Raw genomic sequence first — 15,073 nt, forward strand, 5'->3', positions numbered from 1 at the left:
TTACTGCACTGATGGCTCAGCTACCTCCATATTGTTAAGAGTTATTCTATCTAACCCCAGTTACTATTCCTGCAAGATAATAACTAGTATTAATTTTGTCTTGCATTCCCAGAATTCTTGCATTTGCTAAGTCCTTCTTACTAAGACATTGATTTAAGACTTTTTTTTTTTTTGTTACCTAAAGGTAAAATCATTTTTTCTTTATTATACAAAGAAGTAATTGAAGGAAAAACCCTTAAGGTCAGCCAGGCCTACAAAGAGTAGTGCCATCATCACTTAAAGTATCCTAACTAATATTCTAAATACATTAATATATATTTGATATAGACCTTACCTATGCCCATCAAATTGGACATTGAATTAATTAGAAGAAAAGAGACTGCCATTCTTGCAGGGAATTAAAAATCTCAAGCTGTTTCCTTAAGCAAAGACTCATATTTTTAACCTAAATATACTACAAGTGATAGTGTGTGATTGTAAATTTTAAAACATCAAAATTTTTGAGTGAAAGTTTTTGGTGAAACAAAGAGAAATGGAAAAAAGATACACAAGAGGTGCAAGTAAATACAGAATATTTCCAATGATGACCTACAAGCAAGAAGTTGTATTTCAAGAGTTACAGAATTATGTCATTAGAAAAGGAGATAAGACTATTGTGACAAGAACAGCTAACAGGAGAATATCTAAAGTATTTCACCTGTGCTTACAAAATATGATACAGATAAAAAAATCTTGGAGAAAGATTTTATTCCAGGACATCAGTCAATTCCTCTGAAAATGATTGTATATAAGAACACAAACACAGAAAGTGAAAACATGGTGGTTTGTTCTCTCCATATTGATAGATGAAACCTCATAAAATGAAAGCACCAACATTCAACACCACTGGAGTCACAAATTATCTTTCTTTAAAACCAGAAGTAAGAGATGGATTGGGCCTTAACAAAGATTTCTAACCTGGCATCAGTGACCTTTTTTTTATATATACCTGCATTTCAATATAAACAACTTTTTCTATAATCCAGTGAATTTTAACTTCCCTCTTATATTGGACACATATATGTGTCTGTCTAGAATGTTATTTGGTATCTATAGTACACATATTTATATTTTATGTGTGCAATCTGTATATGGACATGGACATATATGTACATGTAAATGGACATACATATACATAAATGTACATAAATATATGCATGCATGTACACATCTATTTTTATAGATATAGAAAATTTCTGAAAAGAAGTCCATAAGTGTTATCATGTTGCCAAAAAGATCACTGATGCAAAAATGTTAAGTAAAGTTGAAGTTAATTGAGAAGTAAATATATCTTTTGTCTATTTCTTAAAGTATTATTTATGAAGTTTTATTTTTCTGTACCTTATATGTAATATGAGCAATTGTTAATAGTATTTAATAATGTTTAGTTGAAATTGGAGTTGTATCTAACAGTGTATGTGTGTATGTGTGTATATATGTGTGTCTGTCACAGAGACAGAGAGACAGAAACAGAGATAAAGACATTGTGTATTATTTATGAATTGTTTTATTTTTCTGTATCTTATATGTAATATGAGCAAGTATTAATAGTATTTAATAAGGCTTAGTTGAAATGAGAGCTGGACCTAACTCTGTGTGTGTGTGTGTGTGTGTGTGTGTGTGTGTCTGTGTGTCTGTGTGTCTGTGTGTGTGTATGAGAGAGACAGAAAGAGACAAAGAGACAGACAGGCAGAGACAGAGAGAGACAGAGAGATAGAGATACAGAAGGAGAGGGACACAGAGAGAGAAATAGAGACAGATACAATTTTAAAACACTTAGAGAACAGCAATTTCTGAAATGTATATGAAGAACAACATTTCAAAAGAATGGAAAAAGAGAACATTATTATTAAAAATAAAAAAGCAAATCAGAACACATCAGAAACTACTTATACATTTCCATTTCTTATCTCTATTAAATATTAAATTAAATAATTAAATATTAAATATGGAGAGTTACTTATTCAAATGTTGAACATATTACTGAAAAATGAGAAAGAAAAATAGATTTTTACAAATTTCTTTCAACAGCATTTATAATGCTATATTTATAATGTCATGATTGACTAGAAAGTATGGATAATATAGAACTAAGATTTATGTTTGATGATAATTAAGAAAACATTTAAAAGAATAAAATGAAGATCTGGTTGTTCTCTTTAATACACTTGTTGAATGATTTTTTATTTTAAATTGATGACTGATATGACCACAGGGATAACTTTCATCATTTACTCTCTATATATCAATACTAAGCAAGGCATAAAAGAAAGAGATGTGGTTGCCATAACTAAAAAGCATAAACCATATAAAGTCTAAATAAGATTTTCTGTTAATCATGATATTATTCTACATCATTAACAGAAATAGATGTACAGATAATAGGTGGCATTGTGTTAATTACTTGAAATCCCAGAATGCTCTAGTATGTGTTTATTGTTCAATTGTTCAATAAAAAGATAACCTAACAATTCCCATAAGAAAAGCCAAGTAGATGAACAACATATTTGCTCAAACCAAGGTAAATGTAAAGAAATAGGGTATATAAATGTGTGCGTGTATATATACATATATGTATAATATGCATAAATACACATACATTCATAAATACATATATTATTCATGTTTTTATTTATCTAACCATGACTTGTGTAGAAATGTGATAACAAGATACCAAGGACATGCTTAAAAGAAAAAGTAGGTGACATAATAACATATAATAAAAATATAATAAAAATAAATGATAGCTTTTGGATGTTCCAAAGTTTTCTATTAGAAATGTTAATTAGATACTGGTTTCTGTTTTGAAGGTGAGATTATGCTGTGGCTTCAGTATGGAATGATAGTGATGTTTGTGACCTCTGGACTAAGCTGAGAATGAAAACATCACCCACAGACTTGAGAGGGAGTAAGCTGACCTAGAGGAAATGATGGTGAGATGATCTACTCTTGTATTTCTTGTTAAACAGAGGAAGAATCTGTTGAAGTGAAGGGAAAATACTAATCACAAGATAACTTCCCAATTAAATTCCAGACTTGTTGAGTTATAGATTTATAGTATGTGAACTTTTCTTTCAGTCTGGAAGTGATTGGACTTCAGAAGTAAAGAGAATTACTAAAGCCTATTCTTAAACTGTAACTGAGAACCCCATATATGAGCACTGGAGATGCTCTTCATTACACTCAAGATTTGTCCACTATGATTTGGGTCATTGATTGCTTCCCTGCTAGGGGTCAGTTTGTTGAGAATCAAATATATCTAGATTTCATATGAAGAAAATCTAGCAGTTTCTGTAGACAAGCTTAATATAAATCATTACCATGTGATGGAAGTTAACAATAAATCATACCTGATCTTAGGCAAAATTAAATTATAGTGTTATAAAGTCAGAATATTAGAAGTTGAAAGGAGCCCAAGAGGCCACCTTATCCAACCTAAATATGAACAAGAATCCTGTCGACATCACACCTGGTTAAGAGTCATACATCCATAGCTTAGAAAACTTATTCCAAAATGAGGGAGGTGATAATTCTACAGTGTGTTGCCCCATTCAGATCTCATTTGGACTACTAGGCTTAGTTTTGGGAACCACATTTAAAGAAGGTCACTGACAGAAGCAATTTAGCCAAGAATGATAAGTGAAATGAACATGACACCATATGAAAACTAGATGAAAACATGATAAAGCTTAAGTAGAAGTAGGGACATGAAAGCTATTTTCAAGTGCCTGAATGGTTATAGTATGGGAAGATAGTATACTTATTGATTTGTCCCTAGGGGCAGAGCCAAGAATAATGGGTGTAATTTAAGAGAAAAAAATTTGCAGAAGGCATATGTAAGAGGTTGAAATAAAACCTTTCCAATTTTTTTTTCTTCACTTGTGTCTGACTCTTTGTGACCTCACTTGGAGTTTTCTTGTCAAAGAATCTGGAGCAATTTATCATTTCATTCTCTAGATCATTTTACAGATGAGGAAACTGAGCCAAACAGGGTCAGACAGCTAAAAAATGTGTCTGAGGTTGGATTTGAACTCAGGAAGGGTTTTGGTTCCAAAGCCAGCATTCCATGCACTGTGTCACCTAACTGCCCTTCTAATATATAGTATTATGTAAAATTCCACTGGATAGTTTTGGGTCATACTTTTTTTGTTGTTGTTGTTGTTCATTAGAGGCCATTAAGTAAAACCTGAATGACCACTTGTCAAAAAAGAAATATTTGTTCAGTTAAAAATTGACCTGATGACCTCTATGGTTCATTCTAATTCTGTGATTCCATGATTATGGAGGTTTTTATGGCATTCTTTGTGAATTAGGCAATTTATAGACTATTAAATTCATTCTACAGATGACTAACTTAGCAACATTCTTTCACCAGCAGTTAATCAGTGTATAATGTACTTAATACAGTAGAATATGCAATCCTGTTACCTCCTATTCATCACATCTTAGTACCTGAACTTCACTAACTGACATGAGGAATTTATAGTCAGGACAATCTCAAATGAGCAATTTCACTAAACATTAATACAGAGAACTGGAAATCCAAGAAGAACAAAAACATCTCAAACTCATTTTTCCCTGTTTTTCAGGAAAATATCAAAATACCAACATTTAATGTGATTATAATTCTTCTACTGGTATAATTGAAATTAATTCCCAGACAATAACAATTGCCAGACAGAAACGTTAAGCCTGAAAGATATCCTAACACTGACATACAATGAATTCCCAACTGGGTGGTATATATGTACTCCTGGAAAGCATTTATAAAATCACCATTACCTTCGAATTTTCTGCTTATATTGCAGAATATTTTTACCGAACAAAAGATGTTACTTTTTAAAACAGATCATATAATATCTATGGGAAGAGGGCTATTTTAGCTGATCATCTGCATGGGGAAAATCGATGAAATCAGATGGTTTTCATCAGGTAATGGGACCACCTCATAACACAGATAAAGAAAACACATTTGATTTTTAAAAATCTCCCTTTAAATAAACAAAGTTTAAAAAAAAACTTATTTTATTTCTACTTTGCTTTTAATATAAATTAGAACTAGATAGAGGTCACAACTTTGAGTATTTTTGTAGTACCTGAAAATTTGGCAAGGGGGGATGGGAGGGGAAATGAGCATTGAAGAGAAAAAAATGCACCAGTTCACATAACAAAGTGTCTTATCTTCACATTGGCATATCTAAAACTTTTCTTGGTCTATTTTGAATAGGATCAAGTTTAACAGTCCATTCAAGGTCTTTCAAAAACCAAGAAGCTATCTCCAAATAGATAATCAATCAGTTATAATTCTAATATGGAAATTTTTTTCTAAGATCATACATAGCCTTAGAGCTGAAAAGGACCTTTGCGTATCAATGCTTCTTTATATTAGAGATAAGTATCTGAAGTCAATAAGTTTAAGTGACTTCCTTAGGCAACAACAGAATAAGTGATAACACTGGTACTTGAATCTCACATGAGATCTATAAATATAGCATTTTCAGAATATTATAAAAAAATTTCCCCACCCCCTTTTCATTACTGGGAGTTGTGTTTTCTCAGATGCCAAAAATTGTAGTCTGGAAAAAAAATAGATAGATAGATAGACAGATAGATATAGATATAGATATATAGATATATAGATATATTAGATTTAAGTGATAATAGGAAAATATATTTGTCAACTTCACAAACAAATTGAGTTAGACATCATGAATGTAGCAATGTTATGTGCTAAGGCTGTATCCATATGCAGTTGCCAAAGTCAACAATAAAAAAAAAGTAAAACAAATGTTTATTGAGAATATTTTTAAGCACATCATACTTTAATTGAAGTGATGAGTTAATTCACTAATTCAGTTGACTGAATTGACTCATCATTTCAGTCAGTCTTGTCAATGAATCCTTTAAATATGAGCATCTAGGTGACACAGTGGATAGAAGGGTGGGTCTGGTGTCAGGCAAACTCATTCCTGAGTTCAAATCTAGTCTCAGATACTTGTTAGCTTTGTGACATTGGGCAAATCACTTAAACTCTTTTACCTCAGTTTCTTCATCAATAGAAGACCATTCCACATATTTTCTTTTCTTTTTTTTAAATAACTTTTTATTGACAGAACCCATGCCTGGGTAATTTTTTTTTACAACATTATCCCTTGCACTCACTTCTGTTCCGATTTTTCCCCTTCCTTCCTCCACCCCCTCCCCTAGATGGCAAGCAGTCCTATACATGTTAAATAGGTTACAGTATATCCTAGATACACTATATGTGTGCAGAACCGAACAGTTCTTTTGTTGCACAGGGAGAATTGGATTCAGAAGGTATAAATAACTGGGAAGAAAAACAAAAATGCAAGCAGTTTACATTCATTTCCCAGTGTTCTTTCTTTGGGTATAGCTGCTTCTGTCCATCCTTGATCAATTGAAATGGAGTTAGATCTCTTTATGGAAGAAATCCACTTCCATAAGAATACATCCTCAAACAGTATCTTTGTTGAAGTATATAATGATCTCCTGATTCTGCTCATTTCACTTAGCATCAGTTCATGTAAGTCTCTCCAAGCCTCTCTGTATTCATCCTGCTGGTCATTTCTTACAGAACAATAATATTCGATAACATTCATATACTATAATTTACTCAGCCATTCTCCAATTGATGGGCATCCATTCATTTTCCAGCTTCTAGCCACTACAAACAGGGCTGCCACAAACATTTTGGCACATACAGGTCCCTTTCGCTTCTTTAGTATCTCTTTGGGGTATAAGCCCAGTAGAAACACTGTCCAGCATATTTTCTAAGAAAACCCCAAATGAGGTCACTAAGAGTCAAATACACCTAAAAGTCATTGAACAACAAAAAAGTTCTTTATTAAGCAACTCCACTAATTTCTCAAAAGCACAATTCTTGCCCACTATCACCATTATTATTCAATATTGTATTAGAAACACTAGCCTCTGCAATAAGAGTCGAGAAAGAGATTAAAGGAATTAGAGTAGGCAATGAGGAAACCAAACTATCACTCTTTGCAGATGATATGATGGTATACCTAGAGAGCTCCAGAGATTCTACTAAAAAGCTATTAGAAATAATTCATAATTTTAGCAAAGTAGCAGGATACAAAATAAATCCCCATAAATTCTCAGCATTTTTATACACCACCAACAAAATCCAAGAGCAAGAGATACAAAGAGAAATTCCATTCAAAATAACTGTTGATACCATAAAATATTTGGGAATCTACCTACCAAAGGAAAGTCAGGAATTATTTGAGCAAAATTACAAAAAAGTTTCCACACAAATAAAGTCAGACTTAAATAATTGGAAAAATATTAAGTGCTCTTGGATAGGCCGAGAGAATATAATAAAGATGACAATACTTCCTAAACTAATCTATTTATTTAGTGCTATAACAATCAGACTTCCAAGAAAATATTTTAATGATCTAGAAAAAATAACAACAAAATTCATATGGAACAATAAAAAGTCGAGAATCTCAAGGGAATTAATGAAAAAAAAATCAAATGAAGGTGGTCTAGCTGTACCTGATCTAAAATTATATTATAAAGCAGCAGTCACCAAAACCATTTGGTATTGGCTAAGAAATAGATTAGTTGATCAATGGAAAAGGTTAGGTTCACAAGACAGAATAGTCAACTATAGCAATCTAGTGTTTGACAAACCCAAAGCCCCTAACTTCTGGGAAAAGAATTCATTATTTGATAAAAACTGCTGGGATAATTGGAAATTAGTATGGCAGAAATTAGGCAAGGACCCACACACTTAACACCATATACCAAGATAAGATCAAAATGGGTCCATGACCTAGGCATAAAGAACGAGATTATAAATAAATTAGAGGAACATAGGATAGTTTATCTCTCAGACTTGTGGAGGAGAAAGAAATTTGTGACCAAAGATGAACTAGAGACCATTACTGATCACAAAATAAAAAATTTTGATTATATCAAATTAAAAAGCCTTTGTACAAACAGAACGAATGCAAACAAGATTAGTAGGGAAGCAACAAACTGGGAAAACATCTTTACAGTTAAAGGTTCTGATAAAGGCCTCATTTCCATAATATATAAAGAACTGACTCAAATTTATAAAAAATCAAGCCATTCTCCAATTGATAAATGGTCAAAGGATATGAACAGACAATTTTCAGATGAAGAAATTGAAACTATTACCACTCACATGAAAGAGTGTTCCAAATCACTATTGATCAGAGAAATGCAAATTAAGACAACTCTGAGATATCACTACACACCTGTCAGATTGGCTAAGATGACAGGAAAAAATAATGATGAATGTTGGAGGGGATGCGGGAAAACGGGGACACTGATGCATTGTTGATGGAGTTGTGAACGAACCCAACCATTCTGGAGAGCAATCTGGAATTATGCCCAAAAAATTATCAAATTGTGCATACCCTTTGATCCAGCAGTGTTTCTATTGGTCTTATACCCCAAAGAGATACTAAAAAAGGGAAAGGGACCTGTATGTGCCAAAATGTTTGTAGCAGCCCTGTTTGTAGTGGCTAGAAACTGGAAAATGAATGGATGCCCATCAATTGGAGAATGGTTGGGTAAATTGTAGTATATGAATGTTATGGAATATTATTGCTCTGTAAGGAATGACCAGCAGGATGAATACAGAGAGGCTTGGAGAGACCTACATGGACTGATGCTAAGTGAAATGAGCAGAACCAGGAGATCATTATACACTTTGACAATGATACTGTATGAGGATGTATTCTGATGGAAGTTGATTTCTATGACAAAGAGACCTAACTGAGTTTCAATGGATAAATGATGAACAGAAACAGCTACACCCAAAGAAGGAACACTGGGAAACGAATGTGAACTATTTGCATTTTTGATTTTCTTCCCGAGTTATTTTTACCTTCTGAATCCAATTCTCCCTGTGCAACAGGAGAACTGTTCGGTTCTGCAAATATGTATTGTATCTAGGATATACTGCAACATATTTAACATATATAGGACTGCTTGCCATCTTGGGGGGGGGGGGGAAGTGGAGAGAGGGAAGGGAAAAAATTGAAACATAAGCGAGTGCAAGGGATAATGTTGTAAAAAAATTACCCTGGCATGGATTCTGTCAATACAAAGTTATTATTAAATAAAATAAAATTTAAAATAAAATTAAAATTAAAAAATTAAAAAAAGCACAATTCTTCATTTTGATAAATTAATGTAATTGTAAGGATATGGAATATAAATCAATAGAATGGATCCTATGTTAAAATTACAGAAGTACAGGATCATAGATAAGAACTAGGAAAGAAATCAGAAGTCATCTAGGCTAACCTTTCATTTTATAGGTGAGGAAACTGAGAGCCACGGAAATGATGTGACTTATCCAAGATTATTTAATCAGTAAGTAACAAAAGTAGTAGTTATACTAAGATTTTTTTTTTTCTCTCTAGAGTTCATGTTTCTTTCCACTACCCCAATTCATCCTAAGGTACATTAGCAGGATAAAAGATATATTGCAGAACTTCCAATGCAGAAAAATGTAGATATCTTTGATCTATGGGCTGTTATTAGTTCATGTATACTTAATACTAAAGCCCTAAACCATACCCACCCACTCGCTCCCCCCCCCCTTTTTTGACTATGGTAACACAACAATTTAGACATTAAGGGCACAAATATAATGAGTACCCATGGAGATGAAATCACAGATCCTTGAAATATGGAAGCAAATAGAAAGTAAAGTTAAATAACACAAAGTTATTTCAGTGGAAAATGGCAATGGCTTTCAACATGTATTTCACATGTTGGATGAATGTATTTATGAGTGTGTGTGTGTGTGTGTGTGTGTGAAAGAGAAAGAGAGAGAGAGAGTCACACATTCTCAAAATTACTACTATAAACATCCACATTTAAAGCAAAAATATAAGAACTAATTTTAGGTTTTTTTTCTATCATTCTTCAAGTGACTAGCTTGAAATGAACAATTAGCCAACAGACCTCACTGATCCTGCTTTATCATGCTATCACAATAGGTATTACTTGATTTTACTGATAATAATACAAACTTTTCACAAATTTTCTTCTTATAGCAGTTATTTTTAAGCATGTAGAAAAGTTTAGGTGAATATTTGACAGTAAAAAAAAAAAATAGCACTTTCAGGGTGATCATAAAGAAATGAGATGACAATGAAATTTAGGGTAAAAAAAAGTTTAAAATATATTCTGATGTCTAACTGCAACATAGTAGTGACCCTGATCTCAGAGGCAATTTCAATAGAACACAGATCCTGAATACTTTATTATTGTTGTCCAATGATGTGTGTCCTCCCCACCTGCCCAATTTTAAAGAGGCTGATTACAAAGCAATGACTTGTTTTGGCCATTGCAATTTAAAAAATATATCAATGAGGTTATCATCTCCATTTTTGAAGAAGTAGAGATTATGATATTACATATTTTTAGTTACTGAAACAAGGATAATTAATTCAGAATAAATCATTCAAATAAAAATATTGTATTGCATCTTTTCTTTTGATTTAACTAGTCTAAAACAAATCTAAGGCTGAGTCTATTCTCTATCCCTCAAATAAATCTTATATTCCCTCTTTCCCTCTCTCATTCATTGTGAATGTTCTTCTCCTTCACTTGTTGGATCCCTATATATTTTTAAGAGCAACTAAAATATTTCTCCATAAATTCTATGCCATGGCTGTTGATATTGACTTTTCCCCCCCATAGATGTCACCTTCCACTCCATTTTTTTTTACCTCTAGTGAATATGCATTGTAACCAGTTATCCAACTACTCCTAATATACAGTAAGCTCTTACAAGAAGATATCATATTTTACTTAAAATTTTCAATATTCTCAACATATAAAATAACAACAACAATAATGATAGTAATAGTAAAATATAGCATTTATATGTGTCAAGCATTGTGATATGTTTTATAGTTATCTCATTTTATTTTCACAACAACCCTGGGAGATAGCTCTAATATTACCCCATTTTACAGATCAGGAAACTGAAGCAAAGGGAGATTAAGTGTCTTACCCAGGGTCATACAGAAAATACATGTACAAGATATGATTTGAAATTGGGTCTTCCTAATTACTTCCTGACTTCAAGTTTCAAGATACTACCCAGCTGCCCCGTTTAGTATTTATTAAATTGAATCATGCTACTGTTATATACTGTTATATATTTTTATATTTAATATGAAGACAGATATCAATTGCAACTCTAAAAAATCTACTGCAGATGGAAATAATAAATTAAATCTATCAACATATTTTTTTATCTGGTATAAGAATTTGAATATGACAGTTTGTGTGTGTGTATCTGTGTGTGTAGCTTAAATGATCAGTTACTTTACAATCACAGTCTGTGAAATGAGGACTTTGAAAATAGGTAGTTGAAATAAATGTACTTAGAGAAGTCATGTAGTATCATGGAAAAATAACTGGATTGGGAATTAGAAACCCAAGGATCAAATTCTGCCTTTAGTGCTGTCTGCATAAGCATGGGGAAGTCACTTAAGCTTTGCAGGTCTTAGTTTCTCCATCTGCAAAACAGAAATATTAATACTTGTTCACAAAGTTACCATGAGGATTTAATGAGAATATATATGTGTGTGTATAATTACCTACATCTAGATCTATTTATCTCACTTTATCCACCTTCACCCATTACATAAAGACAATATCATTAATGTTGGGGAGGGAAGTTTTGTCCTTTTTTTCCAGAGGAAAATACATTAACAAAAATCTTTGCCTAAATAATTACCTTCATTTTCTTCTTTATGTGAAAGCATAGGCTTATTGTTCTCTATAAAGAAAGAAAATGCTGGTCAAATTTCATTAAAATATATACTATTTTCAAGGCATAACAATTTTTAAAACATAATCAATGGCCCACCAAATGAAAAAAAAAATACAAATTCATGAATGGAATAGGAACATGATTTATAACTTTTGAAAGTCAAAGTAGTGCTTCATAAGCTATGATAAATATTGTTAAATTATTTTAAAAGAAACTTATGGTGCTTAACAAAAAGGAATCTCAGCTGTCATCTCTGATTTGCCCTTAAAGCTCCTTTTAACATTTCCAAAATTACTGGGGTTTTATTACCAATGACCCAGCTCTCATTCCCAGGCTTTCACCCCCTCCAGCAATTTGTGTATATTTTAAACCTCAATTTGCAGCTAACCTTCCAATTAAGAATTTGAAGTGTGGTAGTAATTTTATGCAAAATCTAAGGTATGACTGCATTTGACTATAACCTTGAAGCTCTAAATAATACCAAACCTGAATTTTGGGAGTTTTAGATCAATTAAGAATGTCTATGTTGCATTTCTAAAGCACTTCCTTTAAAAAAAAATCCTGTGTCAAAGAACTATAACACAGTTGAAGTGACATTCCCATAAGTATGATATTGCCTGCAAATTTCAATCAGATTTATTTTATATATATATATATATATATATATATATATCTCAAAATGATCAACATGGAAAAATGTTTCATTCTTTCTTTTATCAATCAAACCATACTGCAGGAAGAAAATAAAAATCATTATAATGAAATCAAATTTCCATAAATGGAACAAACATGTAAATCATGGAAATGCATTGTAAATTACTTTTTAAGATGAAAAGACAAAGAAAAGAGTGTATTCTGAACTTTTTGGGGGGAAAAAGAAAGGACATTTTGTTTTCTCTTAAACAAACTCAATGGTGGAGCTGGGAGAATATTTCAGATGAGAGAATTTATTGGAAGAAACAGTTCTATGATTAAAGAAGCAATGATAAATCATCATCTCTGTACTCTAGCACAATACATTGTTTTATTCATAAAAAAGCAAAATACCATTAAGCATTAAATACTTGTGAATGTATATGGTGAAAGGGAGATGTACTCCATAAAGATTTTTTTCATATGTGGATATTCTTTTTTTCTTTTCCCAGAACTATTGTAGTTTATTCTTAAAAAAAAATCATGACTTGAATTTAAAATTTTATTAAACATGATTTATACTTGTATTTTTGATCCACGGCAATGTCTCTTGCCTGATCTGAGTTATCTTGCTCACAATGGCAAAGAACCTTCATTCTGCATTAGTTAACATATATTCTTCTTTGTATAATTTCACAGATTTCTATTTTGCTGTGATTTGGATTTCTTTGCTATTTGTGAAACTGGTATTTATCAAGCCTAGGTATAAAACGTGGAATCCCTTTTCCCCAGTAATGACTAAACATTCACAAGTTAGAATGAACCTAATAGCACCCTCTAGACTAAAAAAAAAAAAAAATTAAGGGAATAGACAGATAAAAATATAGTCTGATAACCCCTATGTTTGAGAAGATTACAGTGGTAGCCTCTTGTTCTAAATTCCTGCTTTTCCCTCCTGACAGGAATAAAAATACCACCTGAAGAAAAGTTCAGGGAGAAGAAGATAGAGATGTTTCTTCTATTTCTCACACAATCATAGTCCTTGCTAGGAGGTGGACCTCTCTGATACCAATTGACAGAACATTATTAACTTGTAGCAAGAAGTGTTAAGGGTTTGATTTAGAATGGTTGTCAGAGGTAGAAAGGGACAGAATCAAAAGCTATTTTGTAGGTGGACAATTGAGGGGTTATGGAAGAGGAAAGAGTGGTTTTATCAGTGGAAAAGATGTTAAAGTAGGTGCTTTACTACTGTATTATATTGGATTATAAACACCATGAGGAAAATGTCTATGTGGACTGGGCGGGCAACCGAGTAAATAGTCTTGGAAATTGTGAGCCAAATCTGGCAGGATCTAAGGATGTTCCTCTTCCCAATATATTTGAAGTACTAGGCTTCACTGGGGAGCTGGAGCAGCAGAAGCACCTGTGCTCCGGGCTGCAGCACAAGATGGAGATGCTCAAGGACGTCAGCGTCAGTCAGAGGGGCCAGAGAAACATGGTCTGGTGATAATCCCTAATGGCACCCCAAATGGGGAGGTCGGCCACGAGCCAGTGATGGGTGCCATCACCGTGTTGTCTCAGGAAGCAGCGCAGGTCTTGAAGTCCGTGGGAAAAGGGCCCTAGATTTAAGGCTACAAAAACTTACCGGAGAAAAGGAGGAACTATTGTCCCAGATCAGAAAGCTGAACCTGCAGTTGGAAGAGGAAAGGTAGAAGTTTCCCTGGCAGGATGGACTCTTTGGGGACCTGGGTGGCTGGAGCACGGAGCAGACCTGCAGTTCATTGAGATGCATAGAACTGCCAACAGACAAATTAGTGGCTATAAGTTCAAAAGTTGAAAAGCAGAACAAGACATGATCACCATGGAGCAGAATATCAGGAGGCTTGAAGGGCACAAGACCACGGGTGAGAACAGAATTCCTTACTGTAAGGATGGCCTTGGGAGGGAGCACCAGTAGTGCTGCTACTTCCAGGAGCCCATAAACTTATCTTCCTATTGGTGGCATTTATTCATCTTTAGCATTTATGACAGTCAGGATTGTGGGCCTTTCATAGTGGTATCACCCTTTGATAATGGCTTTGGGTGTCAGGTTAGAAGCAAAGGCACTAGGTCCAGGGGCCATTGCTATTCTTCATTATAAAAACTCAAATAAGTAACAGAGGAAAATTAAAGATGTAGATTCTGCAAACTGAGGAGCTGGATAAGGACGTCATTGTACTTAAGAAGAGACAAATGTGCAAGTGGAAGTCCCCAAGAAGAGAATAGGATTTGACATAGAAAACAAATCTTTGGTTTAAGTATTTAACTCCTTAAGAACATTTAAATGGAAGCTGCTAAGTTAAAGCAATAAGCATATTGGCTATGTGATATACAGTTTATCTCAAAATAGGAGGAGAACAAAGAGAATAATTCCTCTTTCTTCTGTCCCAAAATGTAAGAAAGCAAAAGAAAGTATAAATCAACAAATGACTGTTTGGCCAGAGATAAAAGTATCTTTCAGAACAATGATGTCAAACACATGGGCCATATGTAACCCACAACCCTCCTGAGTAATCTAGAATAAAATTAAAATCCAATTGAGAAATA

General features: G+C 33.1%; 1 pseudogene; it reads left to right on the plus strand.

The window, feature by feature from the left end:
- The first annotated feature begins 583 nt into the window (after window positions 1-583).
- LOC127538641 (leucine-rich repeat flightless-interacting protein 2-like) lies at window positions 584-14,444 on the plus strand (annotated as a pseudogene).
- Window positions 14,445-15,073: the final 629 nt, after the last annotated feature.

This window comes from Antechinus flavipes, chromosome 5 (assembly GCF_016432865.1).
Source record: "Antechinus flavipes isolate AdamAnt ecotype Samford, QLD, Australia chromosome 5, AdamAnt_v2, whole genome shotgun sequence".
In the NCBI taxonomy this organism is placed as follows: Eukaryota; Metazoa; Chordata; class Mammalia; order Dasyuromorphia; family Dasyuridae; genus Antechinus; species Antechinus flavipes.